Source organism: Miscanthus floridulus, chromosome 4 (genome assembly GCF_019320115.1).
Source record: "Miscanthus floridulus cultivar M001 chromosome 4, ASM1932011v1, whole genome shotgun sequence".
NCBI lineage: Eukaryota > Viridiplantae > Streptophyta > Magnoliopsida > Poales > Poaceae > Miscanthus > Miscanthus floridulus.
The window spans coordinates 115720042-115746684 of record NC_089583.1 but is presented as its reverse complement, the minus strand read 5'-3'; the positions used below and the strand labels follow the sequence as shown (position 1 = coordinate 115746684).

The 26643-nt window shown below is 45.4% G+C and overlaps 2 pseudogenes; both read left to right on the top strand.

Moving 5' to 3' along the window:
* The first annotated feature begins 10724 nt into the window (after positions 1–10724).
* On the top strand, positions 10725–18279 carry LOC136552765 (ribonuclease 1-like; annotated as a pseudogene).
* Positions 18280–25531: 7252 nt separating this feature from the next.
* LOC136550442 (ribonuclease 1-like) lies at positions 25532–26594 on the top strand (annotated as a pseudogene).
* Positions 26595–26643: the final 49 nt, after the last annotated feature.

Below are 26643 nucleotides of genomic sequence, written 5' to 3'. Positions count from 1 at the left end.
TATGTACAAACCTTGCGTATTCGAAAAAAAATGATTCAGATGCTTATGCGACTACGCGTGAAACAGAAAACATAAGCAAGGACAGATCATAGATGACAAATTCTAGGCTCACACTATGCCTGCTCAACACCAAGAACAAACAGTTTGGTTGAGCCCACATGAAGCACCCCAAACGTCAACTCTTGGCTGGCAATAAGCTCAAATTATTTGTAAGAGAAGAAGAAGCAAGATGATGAAAGAACGTGTGGAGTACGGAGTACCCGACAAGGCCATTGATAAGGTGAGCCCTAGGAGGGTCCATCATAAATCTGGCCCAACTCATCAGACCGAACTAGTACTCTATTGCTAGCACGTGACAGCAGCTATTCATCAGGGTTCATACACTTCTTTCAAAATTGCTAACTAAAACTCTAAGCGATGCAAATGATATGTTCTTCATCATTTTGATACTACATACAGAAGAGCTGATGATACATCCTGTTGCGACGGGCCACTTGTCGACACGCCTTACTGATGCTCTGTGCATAGACCATGGAGTCAGTCGATAGCGTGCAGTTTCTGAAAAGTCTTCACAAAAAGTCATCTTCAGGTGTCAAACTTCATTTATGAATGGATAATACTAATGGACGAGCGTCAACCTAATTCTAAAATTTCTGTGGCTGATTGGTTAGAAGAAGCCAAGTCAAGCACTACAATCGTCGATATGGAAAAAAAAAGGATTTAAGTTCACAAAGCCAGCAGCAGCAGGTGGTCTGAAACTAGTTTCAGGGTTTTGGCAGAGATTTTAATTAGGTTTGCAATTTGATATGGCTCCAGGAATTGACTAGCTAACCAACTGACAGATCAGTACAAGTATTTCGGTACTATTACTGTCAAAGTGTGCAATTCGTCAGAGATGTTCCTTTATTTGCCGCCACAAGACCAGAGCAAGACAGCAACAGCTAATGAGGTCAACAAGTGTGCTAAATGAATGACTTGACCATTAATGCTCCAAGAGAAGTTGCCGATAGCTGTATAGTGCAGTTTGACAGGTTTAGAATGGATCTTTCACTCTCTCCTCCCGTGGATTAATCTAAGGTAATGCCAAATCAAGCCTTTTCTATTTCGAGACTGGACTTCTGTCAGGAAATGAACAAAGTATATAATAACAAATTTTCGAGACAAGAACAAAACATAATATGAAAGATATTGTTGGCATGGCATAGTTGGAACAGCCTCAGCCTAGAAACAGGTTAAGCACAGTAGGAATCCAAGCTGGAGCTGAAGAACTTGTGGTAGTGGCCATAACTAGCAAGACGATAATAGTGAGCTCACGATGAGTACAACAGAAAGCAGTACCGTTGCTTCGTCATCGAGGAGAACAGGCCCAATTATTCCGAAAGCGATGAGTGCTATGATCTTCATGGACCTGTGTCCTTTGCCGGCTTGCCATCATCCTCCCGGAGAAGATACTGACAGCAAAGGATATTGCCGCGTAAGTAAACAGATCATAAATGGCGCTCACCCCACCCGGTCATCAAACTTGCCTGCAACTGCTGTACCTTTTCTTGTCGAATGAAGATATATATAGGAACCAAAAGCAAATGGAGTAGTCCGACAATTTTGAGCAGAGGCTAGGGATGTTACTCTTTTTATTCTCCGAGTCATCGGGTAGATCCGAATGAACAAATTCGGATTCCAAAGATAGAAAAGTGGCTAAGACAGCCCCAAAACTATCCATTGGCCACTTAGTCTGTATGTATTATTTAGTTTGAGATTGTGCTATTCGTCATTCGATAACATCATATTAGCGAAAGCGCATACTTATCTTCAGGTGTCAAACTTCAACTCTGAATCTGTGGTTGATACTTGATAGTAAAACTACTTGTACATACTGTACATCTCCTTATAAACAACGGATTGAAGCACTGATTCATGAGTATCAATCAACCAATTCTATCATAGAAGTTCTATGGGCCAGAAGAAGTGGAAGTTGAGCACTGCTGCAATCACTATCAGTCAAAAAAACTTACTAATTGTGTCTACCCGACAGGTCTGAAACTAGTGAACAACGATTTCACTCAGAACAGTATTTTTCTCTCACAACAATCAACCGAAACAGTATTTTGGTTTATTTTTCAGTCTTGCCGAACAGACCCATAGGTGAGAGGGGTTTTTAATTAATTCGGATAGCAGCACACAGTGGCTCTACGAACCGTCAAACAGATTTAAGGGGTGTTTGGTTGTCCCTGCTAAATTTTAGTCGTTGTCCCATCGGATGTTTGACACATGCATGGAGTATTAAATATAAACTAATTACAAAATTAATTACATAGGCCCTGTTTGGTTGAGCTGTGGCTATGGAAAAAAGCTGCTGTGGGCTGTGAGCTGTGGAAAAGCTGCTGTGGGCTGTGAGCTGTAGAAAAGCTGAAAGCTGTTTGGTTAAACAAGTATAAAATATACCTTTTATCTTTATCTCTCTTGAAACAACTATGGAAGAGCTTTTTATTCCACCAATTTCGAAAAGCAGAAAGCCAAAAGCCAAAAGCAGGGTCAAACCAGCTTTCAAAAATGAACTACGAAAAAGCAGCTGCTTCTGAAAAAGCACCCTCCAAAAGCAGCCCCTTTGGTTGGGCTTTTGGCTTTTGGGGCCAAAAGCCAAAGCCAAAAGCCCAACCAAACAGGGCCATAGTTTGCGACTAATTTACGAGACAAATCTTTTGAGCCTAATTAGTCCATGATTTGACCATGTTTTGCTACAGTAACATATGCTACTGACGGATTAATTAAGCTTTAAAAATTTGTCTCGTGGAGTACTGATGGATTATGTAATTTATTTTTTTATTAGTATCCAAACACCTCATGCAATATCTTTCCGACATATCTCCTAAATTTAAGTAGCCAGATCCAAACATCCCTTAGTGATTGGTGGAACTACTTGTAGTTGTACTAGCATAGCATTAGCAGCGAAGAAAACGTGACTGCTGCTGCCAACTGCCATGATGAGCTCGACAATAAGTTCGATCAGGAAGACAATGCACGGAATGAAAGCCCTGCTAGCTGATGCTTCATCATCTAGAACGGCCCTAATTACTCTTTTGAGAGGGATGATTGTATGGTACTAAGACGGGGACATCTCTCTCGCTGTTGCCTTCTCTCTAAACTTCTCACATCACTGCCAACTTAGCTTAGCGCGCACACACCCTAGTGATGTTATCGTCTTCGTGTTAGCCTACAAGATCATCGGCTCAGGTGAGTCGACCACTCACCAGTCTTGCCGACCACGGTCGAACACGACAAACGTTGTCCGACCACACACTATGGTTAGAGGTAGAAGAAGAGAGGGAGAACAAAGCATACACACACAGCCAGAGACACCAGCGTTGGCCGGAGCCCTATATAGGAGATGACAATTCTGAACTCTCTTTACTGAGTTACAATGGCAAACTATATATACAACTCTATCCATCTAGTCCTAGTACAACTGTCATGCTGCTATAGTTACTAGATAACACAGCAGAACTGATATCTGCACCTGTCCCTGCTGTGGCTACAGTGCAACAGGTGAGCCGTTCGGCGTCTGCCTCTGCAATAGCTACAGTACCACAGTAAGGAGCCTTTTCGGCGTCGTCTTCCCTTATTGTGTGTTCACACAAGGAAGCAGTAGGTTATCTAACAATTCTTCCTTGAATCCTATTGCTATCCCTTGTACCCCCTCCATGCCGATCATCTCCTTTAGCTCCGTGAGTCGAAGACGTCCGAGCGGCTTGGTGAGAACGTCCACGAGTTGCCGACCAGTTTCGACAAACTCGATGACGATCTGCCCTCTATCGACACAGTCTCTAAGAAAGTGGAACTTCACGTCGATGTGCTTGCTCCGGTCATGGAGAACCGGATTCTTCGCGAGGGCGATGATGGGCTGGTTATTCACCATCAGTGCTGGTGGGTGAGCTTTTGTACTGGTCAGCTCGCCCAGCAGCCGGCGCAGCCACACAACTTAGCACGCCGCTGTGGTCGTAGCTACGTACTCTGCCTCGTATGTAGATAGCGCCACCACCTTCTATTTTAGCGACAGACATGAACTTGGAGCCGACTCGAGGAAGATGAGCACACCAGATGTGCTCTGCCGTCCGTCGATGTCTCCCGCCATATTTGCATCGCTGAACATAGTGAGCTGCAGCCTATTCTCGCCGGTCTTGGGAAAGACGATCCATTGATCTACCGTCCCCTTGACTGTAGCGCAGTAGCCGTTTCACCGTAGCCTAGTGATCCTCTCTGGGATCCTCTATGAAGCGACTAATGTAGCCCACGGCGAACGTAATGTCCGGCCTCGTGTGGACTAGATAGCGCAGACCACCGACGATACCCCGGTAGAGTGTTGCATCTACCTTCGCCGCGGATACTGGCCTTCATCAGCTTCAGCCAGTTCCTCCATCGAGGTCACGCATGACTTGCACTCAGCCATGACACTCCACTTCAACAGCTTTGAGGCATACGCGCTCTGACCGAGCGTGAGTTCCTCTTTCCCCTATCTCACCTCGATGCTAAGGTAGTAGGAGAGTGCGTCGAGATCGCTCATTCGAAAATGAGCCGCTATCTCACGCTTGAAGCTATCGATGTCCTTCGCACGCTGCGCCGGTGATGATCAAGTCGTCCACATACACGCCGCCGATGAGTTCCTCCTTCCCCCGTCGCCGTGTGTAGAGCGCGTGCTCGATTGTGCACCGCTGGAACCTAAGCTCGCCTAGCGTGGCGTCAAGCTTGTCGTTCCACGCTCGTGGGCCCTGCCACAATCCCGTAGAGCTTTTTGTGTAGTCGGAGCACACTGTGTCCGCTTCCTTGATGGCAAAACCCGAATGTTGCCTGACGAAGACTGTCTCCGCCATCTCGCCATTAAGGAAGGCCAATTTTACATCCAGATGATGGACGGGCTAGTCCTTTGCTGCTATCAAGGCTAGTAGCAAAGACTTCCTCTAAGTCGATGCCCTCGCGCTTAACAAAGCCTCGAGCGACGAGGCGCTCCTTGTGTTTGACAATGGCGCTGAGTTCATCCCGCTTGACCTTGGACACCGACTTCAGGCTGATCGAACGACATCTTGGAGGTGGATCGATGAGCTCCCAAGTCTCGTTTTCCTCGATCGCCTTCATCTCCTCTAGCATCGCCCGTCGCCAGTTTTCATCACGCTCGGCCAGCGCGAACGTGGGTGATTCCTCTACACATGACGAGCAGCAACTCTTGATCATTGAGCAGCTGACCCGCCAGACCTAAGGGCCCTGTGCCACCGACTGATGTCATCTAGCCTATGGAACCGCACCTCCTCACCTTCGTGGAAGGCATCCGCGAACTCAGTGATGTCACTTGGAGGTGAGGCGAACTCGATCAGCGTCGATAGAGTTCCCTGTTTCGCCGCCGTGCTCGGCACAGCACCTAGAGTACTCGGTACCCTGGTTTTAGTGCTCGGCACTACTCCTAGACAGCTCGTCGTAACTCCTGCAATGCTCGGCACTGCCCCAGGAGTGCTTGGCTCTCTTGCTAGGAGTGCTCGGCACCCCTTTCGGAGTGCTTAGCACCTCTTCCCCAGCATCTCCACCACCGCGGATGACCAGGTGCTCGACGACTGAAGGTGCTGGTGAAGCCGCCAGCTTCCCCCATGCTCGGACTATTCTAGTCTCAAGTCGCCTTCTCATCGAACACGACGTCACACGAGACAAGTACCTTGTCTCCACGTGGGTCATAGAGCCGGTATGCCTTGGTACCCTTCGCGTAGCCCAGGAACACCATCGGTGTACTCCTGTCCTCCAACTTGGTTAGGACCGGCTTCGTCTTCCTAACGTGGTCGATACAGTCGAATGTCTAGAGGAAGGACACGCTCGGCTTACGTCCATGCCAAGCCTCGAATGACGTCTTGCCCTTAAGGGCCTTGGTGGGAGCGCGGTTGAGGATGAACACCGCCGTGGTCACCGCCTCACTCTAGAACCTTGCCGGCATGCCTTTGGCCTTCATCATGGATCGAGCCATGCCGACCACCGTTTGGTTCCGTCGCTCCACCATGTCATTCTGTTGTGGCGAGTATGACGTAATTTAGTGTCGTACCACACCTTAATCTACGCAGTATGCAGCGAACTCCACTGAAGTGAATTCGCCGCTACGATTAGTCCTCAGCACGTGGAGCTACTTGCCGCTCTCGGCCTCCACGCATATCTTGAACTTCTTGATTGCCGTCGCCGCTTCGTCCTTGTTCGTTAGGAGTTGCAGCCAAATGTAGCGACTACAATCATCCACGAGCAGGAGGTACCGTCGCCCACCATTTGTGGCTGTCGTGATCGGCCCACAGAGGTCACTATGGACGAGCTCAAGAGCGTCCTCCGCGCGATACTTGGCCGATTTTGAGAATGACAGCCTCCTCTGTTTCCCGACCAGGAAGCTATCACATAGCTCGCCTCTGTGCTCGATGTGGGGTAGCCCTCGGACCATCTTCTCTAGCCGACCAAGCATGTCAAAGCTGAAATGTCCGAATCAGGCATGCCACAACCATAGTTCCTCAATGTGCCTTGCCGCCAGGCAAACCGGCTGCTCTACCTTTAGGTCAATCAGGTACAACCAGTTCAGGGACCTCTTCACCTTAGCAAGAAGTCGTTGTTTCTGGACCCTGATCCTGAGGACTCCATCCTTGATCAGTACCTCGCTACCACACTCATCCAGCTGACCAATGCTGATGATGCTTGAACGCAAGCTATAGGATGTAATATATATTCGTTAGCGCGTGGTGCTCCCCAGTTCTGGCACTTGAAGATGGTGGTGCCGCGCCCTTAGATTGCCACCCTTGAGCCATCATCAAACTTCACCGTACCGGTAATATCGTCGTCGAGCTCGAAGAAGGCTGCCTTGGAGCCCATCATGTGGTTGCTGGCACTAGAGTCTAGATACCACCACTGCTCCTACTCGCCGCCCATACATTCGAGGTGGACTTAGGCATGCAGTTCGTCGAGATTGACAGCTTTCAGGGCCTTCCTAGGTTCTTCCACCATCATCATCTCTCCCTTCTCCTTAGCCTCGATGTCATGCAGTGCATAGAACGTCACCATCAGGATAGTGGCCTCATCATCATCAGTCAGCTTGCGCCAGATGAGTCTTAGCCTTCTTCACCTGCTTGTGATTTGGACACTCCTATGTCCAATGACCCATCTTCCCACAACGTCGGCAGGCGTTGGGGTCGACCTGCTTCTTCTTCTCCGAAGAGGCCTTGCCGTGGCGCTTGCCATCACCACCGTGGCTGGAGGAGGCTACCCCAGAGTTCCTCCAAGCAGTCCACTCCTTCTCTGTCAGCAGCAGCTTGTCGTTGTCCTTGGTTGTTGTCGCCTGCTCCAGGACACTCGTCCACCGCCCACAGATGCCCTGTCACATCATCAATGGTAAGGGTGGACAAGTCCAGCATCGTCTCTATGGAGAGATCGATTTGGATGTACTTTGCCGGCATAGAATAGAGGTACTTGGAGACTTCCTCCTCTTCGTCGATGGTGATACCGTGGCTCTTCAGCTTGCTGATGAGCGTCTACATGCGAAGGGAGAAATCCTTCATCCGTTTCACCATTCTTGAACTTGAGGTTGGCGTACTCCTGCTTCAGAAGCTGGACCGTCACCTTCTTTGCTCATTCGGAACCGACGCGCATCGCCACAATAGCCTCCCATGCCTCCTTAGTAGAGCTTTTCGCCCCCAACGGCTCCCTGTACTCTATCGGTACAGCAGTGAGGATAGCCTCCAACGCTGGCATGTCATCTTCCTCATTGTCGGTGCCTTTGTCAACAATATTCCAGAGCCATCGGGCTCTGAGCTTGACCTTCATGGTCATCGACCACTCTCCATAGTTGGTGCGAGTCAGCGTCGGCCAACTGGTGCCGCTGACCTTTCACACCGTGCGAACAACGACCTCCTGTCGTGGTTGGGCAGCCACAGCAGTGCCATTGCTATCGCATATCTCCGAACCATCCATCATCGCCAGCGGTTAGTCCGACGACGGCGCTTGTACGGCTCTGATACTACTTGTTAGCCCACATGATCACTAGCTTAGGTGAGTCGATCACTCACCAGTCTTGCCGACTATGGGCGAGCACAACAGACATTGTCCGACCACACACTATGGTCAGAGGTAGAAGAAGAAAGGGAGAACAGAGCATACACACACAACCATAGACACCAGTGTTGGCCAAAGCCCTGTATAGGATATGATAAATCTAAACTCTCTTTACTGAGTTGCAGTGGCAAACTATATATACAACTCTATCCATTAGTCTTAGTACAGCTACCATGCTCCTACAGTGACTAGATAACACATTATGACTGACTTCTGCGCATGTCCCTGCTGTGGCTACAGTGCGGTAGGTGAGCCATTCGGCGTCTGTCTCTAGCAGCGGCTACAGTACCACAACAAGGAGCCTTTTCGATGTCGTCTTTTCTTACTGTGTATTCACACAAGGAAGCGGTAGATTACCTAACACTTCGATGAGGCCTCAAGAGTCAAGCCTAGTCACAGTCAACGTTGGCCGTGACATTGATTGGGCCGGATGGTTTTCATTGCGGCTCATGCAATGGGCTTCCATGCTTATGCACAAAGGCAATGGGCTAACCTTGCAACTGATGAATGTCTGCATCTTGACAAACCTGCAAAAGAAATTGAAGGGCGGCCACTTCTCTTTCTACCGTTCTGGGTTTCACCCTGTCACAAAAGAGTACAAAGTTGCACACTTTCTTGGTGAGCATAAAAAAAACTCAGCTTGCGGTGGGCAGATAGCCCCCTAACTTTGTGCTTAAGGAAGAAGATCTTCTCACGCAAACCGAGAAAACCCCCGAACCCTGCCCCGCCCTCACACAGGGGCCGTAGCCCTGTGAATGGGCCGATCCTTTTCTTACCTGTGCTTTAGGACGCGGGGCAGACGAGGAGATTTTTTTTCGACGCGCAGATAAACTGCGCCACCTCCGGCCGACAGGGTGCAAGGTGCACCGTCCGACCAACCGGACAGGCGCTCGCTTGCAAACAATTATTCTCAAGGCTTCCATACTATGTTTTGGCTAACTGAAGATGCTGGAGCTCGCTTGGAAGCATGTTCTAGTGAAGCTACTAGAGTGCTACTCGGCCACACTTGAAGAGAAAACAAGTGCGAAGCAGTATGGGTATTTCATTTCTGGAGCAGAGGTTTGCCAATCAGGAAAGTCGTCTATTTTGTTGAAAAAGGAAGGAAATGGCTACAACCTCAACTTCTATGGATCGATGTTTTTTCTTGAAACTTCTATGCACCGATGTTGGCTGAACTAAAGAAAAAAAGAGAAATAGAGAGGAATAAAAAAAGTTGTCTTGTGCTGAAAAAGGAAACGGTTACACCCTCAACTTCTGTGGGTTTCTGAACTGGGAAAAGTTGCATGGACTAAAAAAAAGAAAAAAAAATAGATAGAAATAAAAAGAGTAGTACAACCTCAACTTCTATGGTTTGTGAACTGGAAAAAGAAAATTAGAGAGAAGTAAAAAGGAAATAAAAAATAGAGAGAAATAAAAAAGACAACTTCATGCCACTTGACTTATGATACTAATTTAGAATTAACACTTTTAAACTGTGCAGAATATACTTTTTCTAAAACAATTCAGCTACTTGTGCTGTTTTTTTTCTTCTCGAATACACACAAGCGTTGTGTATCTTTGTATTAAGAAGAGAGTGTTTATGCTACATGGAATGCCAGCCGATCTTGGGATACATTACGGGCTACATTTTGCTAAGAACAACTTAGGATCGGCATGAACCCTGTCGTGGCTACCTCCCGGTCAATTCCCCTAGCCCGCTCGCATCGGCTTCTATCCAACGATCAGCCTCGGCCTTGATGATCTGAAGTAGTTCATTCACCGTGGTCGTCGATCCTCGGAAACATCTGGTGTTACGTTCCTTTAAAACTTGCCAAGAAACCAATGTGAACAAGGAGTCCATGGCGGGGTGTTGGTGACCGTCACAGAGAGAACGTAGTCTCCACTAACACAATGTCGTCACTGCTGCCTGGGGGAGCTGCCGGCCGAGGACTTGCAGGATACAATGCCAAAGCTCCCTAGTGAGTGAGCATGTAGCGATGATGTGATCAATTGTTTCTTGCGCTTGGTCGCAAAGGAAACAAAGCTCCCTCACCTCTAGGCCATGCCAAAGCTACTTGTGCTGTTGTGGTAACATCCAGGTAAAAACACTACCATTTGAGAACACGCACTGTTGCCTTCGTGGCGATCTCAGCATCATGGCGATCTCAACATCCACAGTAATAAAATTATGTTCAGTCATGGACTGGCTAACTCGTCTACTCTACTCCCGCGTTAAATAATATGACGTACTCTTCCGTTCTGTAATACAGTATTCTAGCATTCAAAAATTGTCCTTAAATATAATGCATTCTAAAGGACAAAAACTAGTTTTACATTAAATATTTTCTATTTATCAACCAATCACCATCAATCACGTTGATGATAACGTCCTATTAGAAAATAAAATAAGGACACATATGTCTTTTATGTTCTCTTTTAATTTATCCTAAAATTCCTAGAATGCAGAGGGCAACGTATATGAAGACAAGCAGTGGCCGGCATTGAGGTACCCGGTACCCAGATTGTGATTGTTTGAAGCTTAAACCTGTGTCATATTCCTGGCAAGTACAGAAGTAAACATATTTAACTGGCACTTGTTTATTTAGACCTATAATCTTCGCCAATTGGCAAGGATGAAGCTTGTGATCGCCTTCTTGGTGTTGTTCTCTCTCCTCGCCGTCTCCTCCGCCGCGGAGAAGTTCGATCTTCTACCTTGTTCAACAGGTGATGAATTATGCGTGTTGCGTGACCGAAGATCGATCGATCGGCCTCTCGTGATTTTAATCCAGCGACGACGACGAATATAATCTAATCTAACATGTGTTCCTGACTTCCTCCTGTTACATTCTTTGAATCACTAGGATCATGATCTAGACAGTAGAAGGGTTCTATTCGGTATAAGAGAAGCAGTACATTCTAATGCATGTAGAACTAGAGAGAAGGGAGAGGTAGAAGATGGTCGTGTCAGACCTGAGACCACAGTGGAAGAAGATTAGCTCGTGTCCTGCTATAGGGTCGACGTTTGCGCTAAGGCAAGCGACGGTCGGTGAAGGTGGGGTCGGTGATAGCGCGGTGGCGACCGACGGTGAAGATAGTGGAGTCCAGTGGCGGCGCGGCTGGTGGCTTCCCGTCATTGGCTACGCGCCCTCTAGATCAAACTAGGGTTTTGATGTCGGTGGGGAGCTCGGCTCAGATCAACCTCGTTCTTAGAGCCGCCGGCCCCCCACCTCTTTTTATAGCGCAGGGTGACAGAGACCCTCTAGCCATGGTGGGCTGGGCGCCCCTGATCAGGGCGCGAATCAAAGGCCCAACTAGGCCATTAGGTCTAGTTAGGTTAGAGATCAATCTAACAATCTCTCCCTTGATCTCTTTCCATCTTTCACTTTCATATTATTTACTTTTGTTCATTCCATTACATATTAGCGTATAAAGCATGCCGCATCGTCACGGTCCACTGTCGATAGATTTAATAGCTACAACACACTACTCTGTTCTAAAATAGATACTTATCTTTGAGCCTTCTTTTGTCCAGAAATTATAGGCTTTCTCTTAAACCCATGCCGGCTATATGTTCTCTGAACACGTTGGGTGGTAAGCCTTTTGTAAGCGGATCCGCGAGCATCTTTACTAGTACTTATATGCTCAAGACTTATGACTTGATCCCGGACTTTATCTTTCACAACATAATACTTTATGTCAATGTGTTTAGCAGCACCACTTGACTTATTGTTGTGAGCATACTATACTGCCGGATTATTATCGCAGTATAACTTTAGTGGTCTATAGATGTCAGTCAACCACCTTCAAACTGGGTATGAACTTCTTTAGCCAGTTCACCTGCCCTATTGCCTCATAACGCGCTATAAACTCGGCATACATTGTGGATGATGTAGTGATGGTTTGTTTTGAGCTTTTCCATGAAATAGCTCCCCCTGCGAGAGTGAATACATATCCAGACGTGGATTTTCTATCATCTCCCGCATAATCAGAATCTGAATACCCCACTATATGGAGTGAATCAGATCTTCTATACGTCATCATGAGGCCTTTCGTTCCTTGCAAATAACGCAAGACTTTCTTTACTAATTTCCAGTGTTCTATTCCAGGATTGCTCTGGAATATGTCAAGTAACCCGGTAACAAATGCCAAGTCAAGGCGCGTGCATACTTGAGCATATTGCAAGCTTCCGACAGCTGAAGCATATGGAACCGCTTTCATTTGATCGATCTCATATTGGTTCCTGGGGAATTAAAAATCCCCATATCTGTCACCCTTGACTATAGGAGCAGGTGAGGGACTACATTTGTGCAACTGAATTTCTTTAAGATTTTCTCTATATATGCCTTTTGTGACAGTCCTAATACCCCTTTACTTCTATCTCGGTGAATCTCGATCCCTAGAACGAACGAAGCTTCACCAAGATCTTTCATATCAAATTTTGAGGATAAAAACTTCTTTGTCTCCAGTAGTAGACTGACATCACTACTAGCAAGTAAGATATCATCCACATATAGGACAAGAAAGATAAACTTCTTATTCTTAAACTTTGTATAGACACAATTGTCCTCTACATTCTCTTTAAACACAAAATTCTTTATTGTCTGATCAAACTTCAAGTACCACTGTCTTGAAGCTTGTTTTAATCCATAAATGGATTTCTTTAGGTGGCATCCCATTCGTTCTTTTCCTTCCATGACAAAACCTTTCTGTTGTGCCATGTAAACATTTTTCTCCAAGTTCCCGTAGAGAAATGACGTCTTTACATCCATCTGATGTAATTCTAGATCGTAATGTGCCACTAATGCCATTATGATTATGAAGGAATCCTTACATAAGACTGGAGAAAAGGTCTCATTGTAATCAATCTCTTCTCTTTGCGTAAAGCCTTTTGCCACAAGTCGGGCTTTATATCTCTATATATTCCCTTAAGAGTCAAGCTTTGTTTTATAGACCCATTTACTAGCCTATTATTTTGGCTCCTTTAGGAATTATCTCTAAATCCTAAACTTTATTGGCATTCATTGATTTCATTTCATCTTCCATGGCCTCAAGCCACTTTGATGAATGATCACTTCTCATGGCTTCTTCAAATGAGGTGGGATCATCCTCCATTTGAAAATCCTTAGTGTTGTATACTTCATAATCAGCAGGAATAGCTGATTTTCTAACTCTTTGAGACTTTCTAGGAGCCTCCACATTTGACACATCTTCTGTTTGAGGCTGTTGTTGCCCCCCTCATTTGTGGCAATAGGTTCTACAGGACCTGAAGAACAGGTTCCTCATCATCATTCATTGTTGCCACAGACAGAATAACAATAGGTGTTGGCACCATAGTATCTTATACTATCGGTGTGGCGATAGCAGGTAGTGAGAAAAATGACTCATGAATTATCGGAGTGGGCGCATACACCCGCTTCTCTTCAAGGTCAATTTCTCGAGCTACCATGCTCCCCCTCATCATTTCATCCTCTAGGAAGACAGTGCGTCTCGTTTCCACAAACTTTGTATGTCTATCTGGATAGTAGAAATAAAACCTTTTTATTTTTCTGGGTAGCCAATGAAATGGCAACTTATTATTTTAGGATCTAGCTTCCCAATGTTTGGGTTAAATATTTTAGCCTCAGCAGGGCTCCCCCACACATGCAAGTGGTTTAGTGAGGGTACTCTGCCTGTCCACAACTCATACGGTGTTTTGGGTACCGACTTACTTGGTACTCTATTGAGAATATGAATGGTAATTTTTAACGCCTCTATCCACAGACTCAAAGGTAAGGTGGAGTAACTTATCATACTACGCACCATATCCATCAGGGTATGATTGCGTCTTTTAGCTACTCTATTCTGTTGAGGTTCGCCCGGTGTTGAATACTAGGCCAACTATGCCATTCTCCTGTAAGAACCTTATAAAAGGTCTAGAAACTTGACCATATGAGGTATGCTGACCATAGTACTCCCCTCCATGATCGAACCTGACTATCTTAATCTTTAGGTTGTGTTGGTTTTCAATTTCTACCTTAAATATCTTAAATTTGTCCAATGCTTCTGTTCTTTCTTTGATTGGATAAATATAGCCATAACGGGAGTAATTATCTGTGAATGTTACGAATGAATCATAACCATCCACACTCTTTATAGGAAACGGACCATAGATGTCTATGTGAATAATCTATAGAATTCCTGCACTTCGTTTGGCATCTTTCTTAATTTTCTTTACTATACTTTCCTTTAATGTATTCTCTACATTGTTCTAAATCTGAGAGCTCTAATAGAGGAAGAATATCATTCTTAACTAGTCTTTCTATTCTCCCCCTCGAAATATGGCCTAAACGACAGTACCATAATTTTGACAACGCATCGTGAGCTCTCTTTCTTTTCCTGTTTACATCCGTAGACGAGGATACATTCACATTGTCGCACGCAACTGTTCCCTATCATCGCATACAACATTCTCATCATCACGTAGTGATAACAAATAAAGCTCATTTTGTAAGATAGCAAGACCAACATATGCATCATTACACGTTATCTTACATTTGCCATTTTCAAAATAGCAATCATATCCATCGTTGTCCAAATATGAAACACTAATCAAGTTCTTCTGTAACAAGGGTACATAAAGAACATCTCTAAGTATAAGTTTGAAACCATCAGCAAGGCTCTAGAGAAAGATCGCCAACGGCTTCAACTTCTGCTTGGACTCTATTTGCGACTTTAACGTGTCTTTTGCTTCTTTGCGTAGTCCTCGTCGAACGGAATCCCTGTAAAGAATTAGCAATATGAACAGTTGTACTTGAGTCAATCGACCAAGTAGATTTCGAATATTGTATATACAGGGATTCATTTATGAATGTAATAATGTTCTCATCTTTCTTTGCCATGATCATCTTTCGGTAACGGAGACAATCTTTCTTATAATGTCCCGTCTTCTTGCAGTAGAGACATTGATCTTTCTCTACTATAAACTTATTTTGCTGAGGCTGATGCAGCATTGGACCCTTTCCCTTTGACTTTGAGGAGAAGTTAGCATTAGGATTCTTTTTCTTATTGTCTTTCAAATAATTGATAGAGCCACCATTGACAGCTTTCATTCTCTTCTCTTCTTGCACACACATAGCCATGAGCCTCTCCATGTCCCATTTCTCGGGCCGTATGTTGTAGTTGACAACAAAAGTGTCAAACTCTTTTGACAAAGAAGCAAAAATTAGATGTATAAGGAACTCATCCTTGAGAGCCAGATCCATTGGTTTTAGCTTGAATGCCAAATTGCTTATCCTTAGTTTGTGCTCTCTAATGCCACCATTACCTGAGTACCTCTCTGTTATCAGCTGCTTTATCAGCTAGGTAGCATATGTCTTTGAAGAGCCAGTGAACTAACTCTTTATTCTTTTGAGATACTCGGTGACGGTGTCACACTTTGAGATTGAGCCCACAATTGCAGGCTCAATCGTGTTCTTTATCATAGCCAAATACTTCTTGTTGGTAGTGACCCACTTCCTATGCTCAAGGTCATAGGACATTCTTTGGGATACAAAATCCCTCTCTCTGGTTGCCCAAGTGGCATCAGCCTCGTTTGTCTCCCTCACCGGTGCCACAGGCTCTGTGGGACACGGTGTGGTGATTACCCAGTCCACCTCAGCCAAGATAAAGGCTAGGTCGACCTTTTTCTTCCACTCAATGTAGTTATCACCTTTGAGAGTGGGGATCTCTTTGATACAACTCATCAAGTTGTATCCGTCTGAAAAACACAATTCATATAGAGTGAGAACATAATAACAATAATAATTGCATGCCTTAGTTCCAACGTTGATCAAAATTAAAACATGCAACTGTTATCTACATTAACTCTACATCACCGTTGGGCAGAAATAGAATTAATACAAGATAAAACATCATAATATTGTCATTAATCAACGTTGGTCAGAATAATAACAATATTATGATCAATTAAAACATACCATTTTCAAAATTCAATTCTCCCATTGGTTCGAATTTAATAATGAAAATAACATCTTTAAATATGCAGCGGAATAAATGAACTCATTTCTTTGAATTTTACCCACAGGGAAAAATACTTTTCCTATTTTCTTTTGAGCCAATTTTCATTTTTCAATTTTTTGGAAAAAGAAAAACTGCGAAACCGGGCTCATTCTTTACTGTTTCGGCCCAAAACCGGCAAAAAGCCGGCTCGGTCCATCGCCTCCGAGCGCGCGAGCTGCCACCCAGGCCGCAACGTGGGCCTAGGCCGGCAAAGCTCCGCGGACGCGCTTGCCCTGCCTGGGCCGCGATGCGGTCCTTTCGATCTGAGCCATCCGTCTGCATTGGACGGCTGCGCGGCGTCTTCGGGCGAATAAAAACCGCCGACGCCGACCTCCTCCTGAAACCCTAACTCATTTTCTCCTCTGCACTCTCTCTCTTTGTCGCTCTCACTTCTCTCCTCAGCGCACCACAGCGGCAACCGAGCGAGTCCGAGCGAGGCGAAACGATGGAGCTACGGCGTCGTCGCCGGCCCCCTCGCCGACGTGCGCGCTCCCCAGCGAGTGAGCGCGCTGTCGTCGAGCGGCCTGGCTGCGACGCTCCTTTGGCCAGAGCCTGGTGAGCAGCGCCCCCAGCTCGGCGTCTTTTCCCCGCGCACCGGCGTGACAGCGGCGCGGCGCAGCGGCGAGGTAGGCCTCCCTTTCCCCTTCTTCTCCTTCGGATTTGGTTCTCTTTTGGTGCTCGGATTGAACCGATTTGAGATGGGGATCGAAGTTAGGGTTAGGGTTTTACTGTTTCTCTTCCCCATTGAAGACTTTTACGGGTTTAGGGTTCGGCTCTTACGTTCTTAAGGCCGAAACCCTCTTCTTTTTATCCTTTCCTTAACCCAATTAGGGTTAAGATTCAACCGAACCTTCTTTCCTTAACCCAGTTAGGGTTAGGGTTCGGGTTCATCCGAACCCTCTTTCCTTTTCTCAGATCCGAACGGATCTAAACTGATAAGCTAGATCTATACCTAAATGAAGCTCTGGTACCATTGTTACATTCTTTGAATCACTAGGATCATAGATCTAGACGGTAGAAGGGTTCTATTCGGTATAAGAGAAGCAGTCCATTCTAATGCATGTAGAACTAGAGAGAAGAGAGAGGTAGAAGATGATCGTGTCAGACCTAAGACCATAGTTGAAGAAGATCCGCTCGTGTCCGCCGTGTGGTCGACGTCTGCGCTAAGGCAGCGACGGTCGGTGAAGGCGGGGTCGGTGATGTGCGGTGGCGACCGGCGGTGAAGACAGTGGAGTCCGGTGGCGGCGTGGCTGGTGGCTTCCCGTCACTGGCTGCGCGCCCTCTAAATCGGACTAGGTTTTTGGTGTCGCTGGGGAGCTCGGCTCAGATCAATCTCGTGATTAGAGCCGCCGGCCCCCACCTCTTTTTATAACGCAGGGTGACACTGGCCCTCCAAACCATGGTGGGTTGGACGCCCCCGACCAGGACGCAAATCAGAGGGTCCAACTGGACCGTCAGATCTAGTTAGGTTAGAGATCAATCTAACACCTGGCATTCATGCAGTGGCCGGGGTCGTTCTGCGACACGCGGTAGGGCAGCTGCTTCCCGGATGACACGAAGCCGGCGGCGGCGTTCGGCATCCACGGGCTGTGGCCCAACTACGCCAAGTGCCGTGGCCGCCAGGGCCTCGCCCGCGCGATGCTCGGCGACGCCTTCCTCTCCACCGTGGGGCGGCGCGGCAAGTGCTGGCCGGAGTACTGCGACGACGGCAACGAGCTGACCCCGTGGGAGATCCGGGACCTGGTGGCGTCGCTGGACCGGAGCTGGCCGACGCTGTCGTGCAAGAACCGGCGCAGCTTCGAGTTCTGTAGCTAAGAGTGGAAGATGCACGGCACCTGCTCCAACCTGGAGCCGCACGACTACTTCGCGCGCGCGCTGCAGCTCAAGGCCCAGCACGACCTGGCGGCGATCCTCGCGGACGACGGGATCGTGCCGTCGGACGCCGAGACGTACCCGGTGAGCAGCGTCAGGGACGCCATCGCGCAGGGCACCGGGTTCGTGGCGAACCTGGAGTGCAACCGCGACGCGGACGGCGAGGCGCAGCTGTTCCAGGTGTACCAGTGCGTGGACCGGGACGCCAAGGAGCTCATCGACTGCCCGCTCGCCATGCCCACCAAGTGCACCGACCGGGTCAAGTTGCCTGTCTTCTGATTCCGAGTTTATGACTGTGACTGTCGTTTGTAATTGTAAAACGCATGCAGATCGATCGATACATGCATGTGTGCGTATGTGGTTTTAAAAGCGGGTTCGAATAGTATGTACGTTTCCCTTTGTGATCGGTGATCTTATTGTGTTCACAGTAACCTGATGGCAGTATTGAAGGATGTGACTTTGTCATTTTTAGTCAAACACACTCTGCAATCTGCATAGGCAATCACACATCTTAGTGTGCTGGTGGAATCATCATAAGGAGTATACTCTGCTCAACAGCATTCGAGTCTTAGTGCCAAGATTCATACACAATCGGGTGTTTCCAACGATTTGTTATGTTGTGGGTTGAATTTGAAAATCACAACCCTAGTCTTTCCAGTGCATTGGTCAGGTCAGTTTTTTTTTTTCTTTTTGGCGGAAGGGATCATGGGAGGAAAAAGAATAACACAACTCAGAAAGGAGACGGAAATCATTGGAAGGATAGTTTGAGATGAGAAAGAAGTTGAACTAGATCATGGATTAGTTGGTTAGGTTCCACATCTGGGTTAAAGTCCTCCACCTGACACGAGTATTTATTCTAGGATTTAACGGAAAAGGAAAAACTTGAATTTGTGTCGCAAAAAAAATCGGGTGCACAGTGCAGTTTGGCAGAACTCTTGAGCGCCTCATAGACATCCTTCAAAGGAATTGCTGACACCCGAACGTCCAATGAGATAGGATTCCATCGGACGGTACCAAATAGCCGAGCAGAAACGCGCTACACTCCCACCGTATTGCTGCGGTCCTTCCCCGTCTGCCTCGTCCCGCCACGCGTACCCCGCCCCCGCCTGCCGCTCCTCCCCCTTGACCCCCTCCTCTCTCGCGCGCGGGCGGGACTCGGGAGCCGGGATGAAGACGAGCACGCCTCGTCCGGAAGACCTAAGGTGCGTCGCGTGCCCCATCCGCTGGCCCACGGCTCGTCGCGCCCCTTCTCTTGGCGTCCAGACCGTTCTCCCATGACTCTCTGAACATATTTCTGAAACATGAAACACTTGCAACATGAAACACTTCAATGCAACATAAGTCTGAAGCAGATAAAATAATTGCAACTTGCAACATGAAAACACTTATTGCAACGTACTCCGTAAGATTGAAACAACTGAAACATTTCGAACATACCCTTGCAACATATGTGTGAAACATATGCAAAATCCAAATAAGCACACTTGCAACATACGTCTAAAAAAGGAGATGAAACACTTGGAATGGATGCTTGCAACATACATATACAACAATTGCAACATGTGCAACATCACGATCTATTTTTGCAACATCCATATAAAATAGTCTATAAGACTATATATATATATATATATATATATATATATATATATATATATATGTTGTAGCTTTGGGTTTTTGGCCGCTAAGATTTGGCCCTAATCTTGGCCAAATCCTGGGTCCGCCACTGGTGATGATGAAACAGACGTGAAACATTTCCTTCCTCATCTTATTCCCCTGATGATCAAGGGTACCAATAAGATCGCCAAAGTCCTATATTGGCGCGATGGCGTCCAATGGCACGATGCCGGGCTGCCGGCTTCGGCAAGGATATGATGGACGTGAGGCTGTGCCGACCAGCTCTGGACTTCCGGTCCAGTGACGCAACCACTACCAGGTCCCGGCCGGATCTCCTGGGTGCTCAGGCGCTCGGCGGGTTGCCGGGTCGCAGCCCCCAAGACAAGAGGAGGAGAAGGCGTCGTCGCCGAGCATGGCACGATCGAGTGTGTGTGTGTGTCACAGAAAATAATTATTCTTAAGTAAAGTTTGCAAGAAAAGTTCTTCAACTATACAATTAATAGCTAAGAAATATCACGGAACATTGAAAAATAAGTACCTAGTGTCTAGTGACGCCCTGGATCTGATGCATTCGCATCGTCCACTTCTTTGTCCTCAATAACAACTCCTAATAAGAAAAGGAGCAAGCAAAAAGGTTAATAAGAAAATAAGCAAGTAAAGGTTAATAAGAAAAGGAGCAACTTATTTCAACCAAGCACGATTTGTGAACCATGTATCATGAAAACTCCTATTGTGACCATATATTTTCCTTTTGGAATATGCATGACCTTTTGGTTGACATGGACCTAACAAGACATACACCCTTTTTGCATCATCCCTAATGTTGGGTGCATTTCCTCAATTGGTTTTCGACAACCTGGATCTGCAATAATATCGTAAGGATTAAGGACATGATTGGAACCGCCCTCCTCCTCCTCCTCCACAAAATCAATATTTTCATTTCTAGTTTGTTCTACTGCAGGCAAACTAGTTGTAGCTGTCAAGAAGCATGAGAAATCCCTAATATTTTTATTTTCAGGTTCAGGAGTTTTTTTTTACTAGGTGAAAAGTCTTCTACCTTGAGCTAAAATAGTTCACGGGATGTCTACCCCATAGCCCGAGTTTTTTTAACACACAAAAAGCATGACAGTCACCTGGAGCCTACCGTATGCTAGTTGTAAAATGTCAATTTCCTGGTACTCGGTAAGTTTTATCGAACGGAAACCTGTTACCATTTCCAGGTTTCAGTTATCCGGTTCATTGAGGTCTCTCTGTTAGTCAATTGCCAAAGGACATGGATACCTGTGTTACTGCTAGTTGGCATGATCAGGACACTTGATGACCTGAACTTCTCCTCCGCTTCCATTTCTTTTTATAAATACCTCCGTTTCCTGGTGGTTCATATATATAATATATATTTTTATATTTAGTAGATGCGCGCAGCTCTTTCACGTTCCTGCGTGTATGGCTGGCTAAAATAATCGTGTCCTGTTTTGCCTAATCTGTAAGCTACGATACGACTACTCCAAACTCCAACACACAAAAATGGCGCTCTGGCATGATGATCTCGTACCGAAGCTTAAGCTAAAGTATTGCTCCAACTGTTAAAAACACTTTTATTCTAAAAAAACTGTTAAAACACTGTTTATACTAGAAAAACTCCCAACAACCGTGTGCTAATGCCATATGACGCGCATACTGAGCCTATAAATCCAGTGCGAAGGAACCAGCGGGGCAGCAGTCCAACACCACTGAAGTCTGTCTGAACCACAGAGGCAAACGGAGTGTAAGTGTAACTGAGCATCGAAACATAAAGCAGAGCAAGAGCATGGCCTGTTAGGGGGTAGTACCTAAGCATAGATCAGGGGATAATTAGACTTAGATGGAGAACTGTTGATGTACCTCGTCCTAGGGCAATTGCGGCCGTGGTGCCACAACGACATAGCCTCTGTTGTCGTAGCAGCGTAGACGCGGTGGTGGCGATACAGAGGCGACGGTGAGGTCGATGGCGGCTTCCCGTCGCTGGCAGCACCGCCTCTCTTGATCGGTTAGCATTGGGATAGAGGTGGGGTGTCTAGCAGCTCAGGTGAACATCGTAGCTAGAGCCCCAACTCCCACCTCCCTTTATGGTGCTGTGCGACGGGAGCCCACCAACCATGGAGCGGTTGGACGTCTCCGATCAGAGCGTTGATCCAAGGGCCCAATTGGTGGAGATCAAACTAACATTCTCCCTATTGATCTCACCTTATTCCTTAAACTTAACCTACTTACTTTATCTTGTTTCCATTCCATCACAGATCAGTGCATAGAGCGCGTCTCATCGTCACGGTCTGTTGCCATTAGATTAAACAGCTACAACGCACTTCTCTGTTTCGAAACAGATACTCAACTAGGCCCTTAGTATCCAGAAATCATAGGCTTTCCTATAAAGCCATGTCGACTGTGTGTTCTCTGAACGCACTGTATGGTTAGCCTTTTGTAAGCGGATCCATAAGTACTCACTCGGTACTTATGTGATCAATGCTTTCAACATGATTCTGGATTTTTTCCTTTACAACATATACCTTAGTGTCAATGTGTTTGGCAACACACTTGACTTGTTGTCTTAGGAGTTAACTTACTTTAAATGGTTATTGTTGTTGTCTACCATTATTAAATCTAGATACAAGTTCCATTAACCTCATTTTGTCTGTTCCTTAAGCCTCATGACAAGCTATACTATGGTATACATCACTGATGACACCACAACTATTTCTTTGAAGCTTTTCCACAATAATACTCCAACTGCGAGTGTTAGCAACTGCTATGGATTTCACTACACATCTCGCCAAGACTTAACTTTTTATACCCTCAACTATTTGAGAGTACATATTCTTTCTTACTCAACATGAGGCTTATTATACTTTGTAAAATTGCAAGACATTCTCAACTCAATTCCAGTGATCTATATATGAACTGGACTTCTGCCAAAATATCCCGAATACATAAACTATGTCAGGGTAAGTTCTTACTTGTACTTGTACACACATCAAGCTTCCAACAGCTGAAGCATATGGAACCATATTTTTTTGATCGATCTCACATCGGTTCCTAGAACACTTAAAGTTTCTAAAACTATTATCCCTTGACTATAGGAGCAGGCGTAGGTTTACTCGCATGCATACTTTATTTCTTTAGAATCTTTTCTAAGTATGCATTAGCGATAGTTCCTAATACTCCTTTTTATCAATCTCGGTGAATTTTGATTCCTAAAACCAATAACGCTTCACCAAGATCATTCACATTGAAATTTGAGGACAAAACTACTTCTTCTCCATTCTTGAACTTCGCATAAACGCTATTGTCCTTCTCATTTTCTTTAAAACCCAAATTTTCTTATCGTTTCATCAACTTCAAATACTACTGTCTAGAGACTTACTTTTAACTCATAAATGAATTTGTATAGGCGGCATCCCATATGTTCTTTTCTCCCACGACAAAATATTTTGGGTTGTGCCATGTAAACGTTTTTATATAAATCCTCGTTTAGGAATGCCGTCTTTATATCTATCTGATGTATTTCTAAATCGTAATGTACCATGAACACCATTATGATTCTAAAAAAGTCCTTGCATGAGACTAGAGATAAAACTCTCATTGTAATTTTTTCATTCTCTTTGCGTAAAGCATATTGCTACAAGTTGTGCTTTATATCTTCCTATATTCCCTTTAGAGTCATAATTTGTCTTGTAGACCTATTAGCAGCATACTGTTTTGGCTCTATTAGAAATTATTTCTAAGTCCCAAACATCGTTGGTATTCATCGAATTCATTTCAAGCTTTCATAGCTTCTTGCTACTTAAACGAGTAAATGCTTCTCATGGCTTCTTCAAATGAGATAGGATCACCCTCCTATTTGAATTTCTTTACTACCATAAATTTCATTGTCATCAGAAAACTGGTTTACTAATTTTTTGAGACCTTCTAGGGCCTCAGCTACTGGCACTTTTATATGGGGTTGTTGTTGCTCTTTATTGTCAAGAGACAATTGATTCTATAGGCTCCTGTATAACAAGATTCTTATTTACATTATTCATCTTCTTCGAAGAGCTAACAACAGGTGTTGTATTGGTCATGCAACATCAACAGGTATTGAGAAACTTGTTGCTCCTGAGTCACTGGAGTGGGCACACAGTCTCTCTTCTCATCAAGTCTTAGGTCTACATACCTCTACATACCATAGCTCCATCAGGATCTTCTTTTTTTTAAAGATAGTGTATCTTCAAATATCTTATTTTGGGTTTAATTCGTTAAAATATCATATGACGCTTTAAGCACCACATTAACATCTTTGAGACTGACTAAGCTATTTTTCTGTCGGAACTTTAAAAAATCCAGAAATTTAGTTATTTCTCTATTTAGGGGTATCATTGCTGTAACCGTTATACTACTCCGATGGTCACATTCATCTTAATTAATCTTTATCTCACCCTTAATGAAGAGTATCTTTCTTAATTGATCTTTATATTTTTCTTCTTCTCGAAATATGGCATAAACTTTACCTGCCATAATTTCGATAACTATTCAGAAAGCCTGTAAACGAGGAGACACTTATGACTTACTTCATTCACATGATTGTGTCATGTAAACAAAGTTATTTCTTGATCCGTTCAGGAGTACACTTTCATTAATTCACTTTAAGAACTCAACGAGGTCTGTCATTAGCGATACTTTTGCAAGTCACACTTGCATCTTTTCTTATTTTTTGGTTAGTATTGACCATAACTATGCATTTCTATTGTGCCAAGGTCAATACTAGGACAACATAAGAGCTACCCAAACTTCTCTCGCTATGCGGGATACAATACATGTGAATCATCACAAAACTTCTCCCGCCATGCTGAATGGACTAGCATAATTACTATACGAAAACTTCTCCCCATGCGGGATACATCTATATGAAAACTTAGTCATGACGACTAAAACACCCACTTATACTTTATTTTTCAATTAAATCTTTTCGTTGATTCCAATTTAATCAGAAAATTAGTAAACTGATAAAAACTGTTCTGAACTGGCTTGACTCAAGCCTTTTCATTCACATACCTCAGCATTGTAGCCCGTTGGCATGCAGCTGAGTGATCTCATCGGTTAAAATAAAACATACAATATGCTTCTACATCACTGTTGGGCAGAAAATAGAATTAATGCATAAAACTCATAAATTAACTTGAAATTCATATAACTACTTTTCAAAATTAAATTCTCCCGTTGATTCGAATTTAATTAGAAGATAATCAACTTCATTGCAGCGGAAACTTAATAATAAAATACATTCTTTTAGTTCAGGAGCATTTCTTGGTCCTTAACTACTCTCTGAAAAATTCATCACGTTGGTATAAAATTTACCAAAAATTTAAACTTCAGACTTAAATTCGTTATAATATTATCATCATCAACGTCGGTCAGAAAATGACAATACCATAATCTTACATAAACAAAAATGGACTACTCCTCTAATTAAATTTTCTCGTTGGTTTCAATTTAATTAGAGGATCAACATAATCATAATTTTCTAAATATAACTGCTCTTCAAATTAAATTCTCCTGTTGGTTCGAATTTAATTAGAAGATAATCAGCATTAAACTTTCCAGCGAAAACTTAAAGATAATTTGTGAATTTTACCCACAGGAAAATTCACATTGTGGGTAAAATTCACATTTCTTCTATTTTCTTTGAGCCATTTTTCATTTTCTAGAAATAACCATTTACTGGGAAAAAAAGAGAAAAAAAAGTGGGCTCAATCTTGGCCGGTTCTCGGCCCAAAACGCCAAAAGGCACCCGGCCCTAGCTCCCTTGCACACGCGCCGCCCGCACCAAGGCCGCAACCTGGTCCTGGGCCGGCAAAGTCGCGCGCCCGCCTGGGCCGGCCTCCGGTCCGTTGATTCTGCACCGTTCGATGGAGATCAACGGCTGAGCGCGCGTTTCGGATGAACAAAAGCCCGCCGCGGCCGGTGCCTCGTCAACAGTTCTCCATCTAAGTCTAATTATCCCCTGATCTACGTTTAAGAGATACTACTACCTAACATGGCCCTCCACTGCCCCCTCGCCGTCGCCGTTCTCCTGCTTCCTCTTGTCATCGCCTCCGCGGCCACCGATTTTGATTTCTTCCCCCACGTTCAGCAGGTAGCTACAATCTCCGGTCGATTGCCATTGCCACCACGTCCAGCAGATTGTTTTGGATGGCCCTGTTCACTTCTCTTATAATCCGTACTTTTCAGCTTATTTTTTTCAGCCGGAACAGTGTTTTTCTCTCACAACAAATCAGCCGGAACAATGTTTCGACTTGTTTTTTCAGCGAAGCGAACGGAGCCCATAATTGGATATGCAACATGCACACTGTTTTGACTGCGGTTACTTGCTTGTACAGTGGCCCGGCTCTTACTGCAACACAAACACAAATGCCACCTGCTGCTTCCCGGGCGGCGGGAAGCCGGCGGCGGACTTCGGCATCCACGGCCTCTGGCCAGAGTACGCCGCGTGCCAGCCAGACGCCGTGAACCCCAACAAGACTAGTTGCTGGCCGGACTCCTGCAACGCCACCGCTCCTCTGACCTCTCGACCTGTCGCAGGTACGTACACGGTGCACTACCATTCAGTACCGGTGCACCCACAGATATCCTCGCACTCTGCACCATCCACCATGGCCATGGTCTGACGGCACTCGGCACTCGCACTCTGCAGATCAGTGACTTGGACAGCGACCTGCGCCGGAACTGGGGGACGCTGTCGTGCAAGAACAGGGATAACTTTAGTGTGTTCAAGCAGCATCCGGGACGCCGTGGCCGCGGCGACGGGCTCCGCGCCGATGGTGGAGTGCAACCGCAACGGGCGCAACGAGACGCAGCTGTACCAGGTGTTCCAGTGCGTCGGCCTAGACGGACGGACGCTCGTCCGCTGCCCACCGCCGGTGCATCGTGGGTGCACCGACATGGTCAAGTTCCGACCGTTCTAGGCATTTGGTTCTGTTGATCTGCTTGAACGAAGCCGAGCTGAATTTCTCGTTT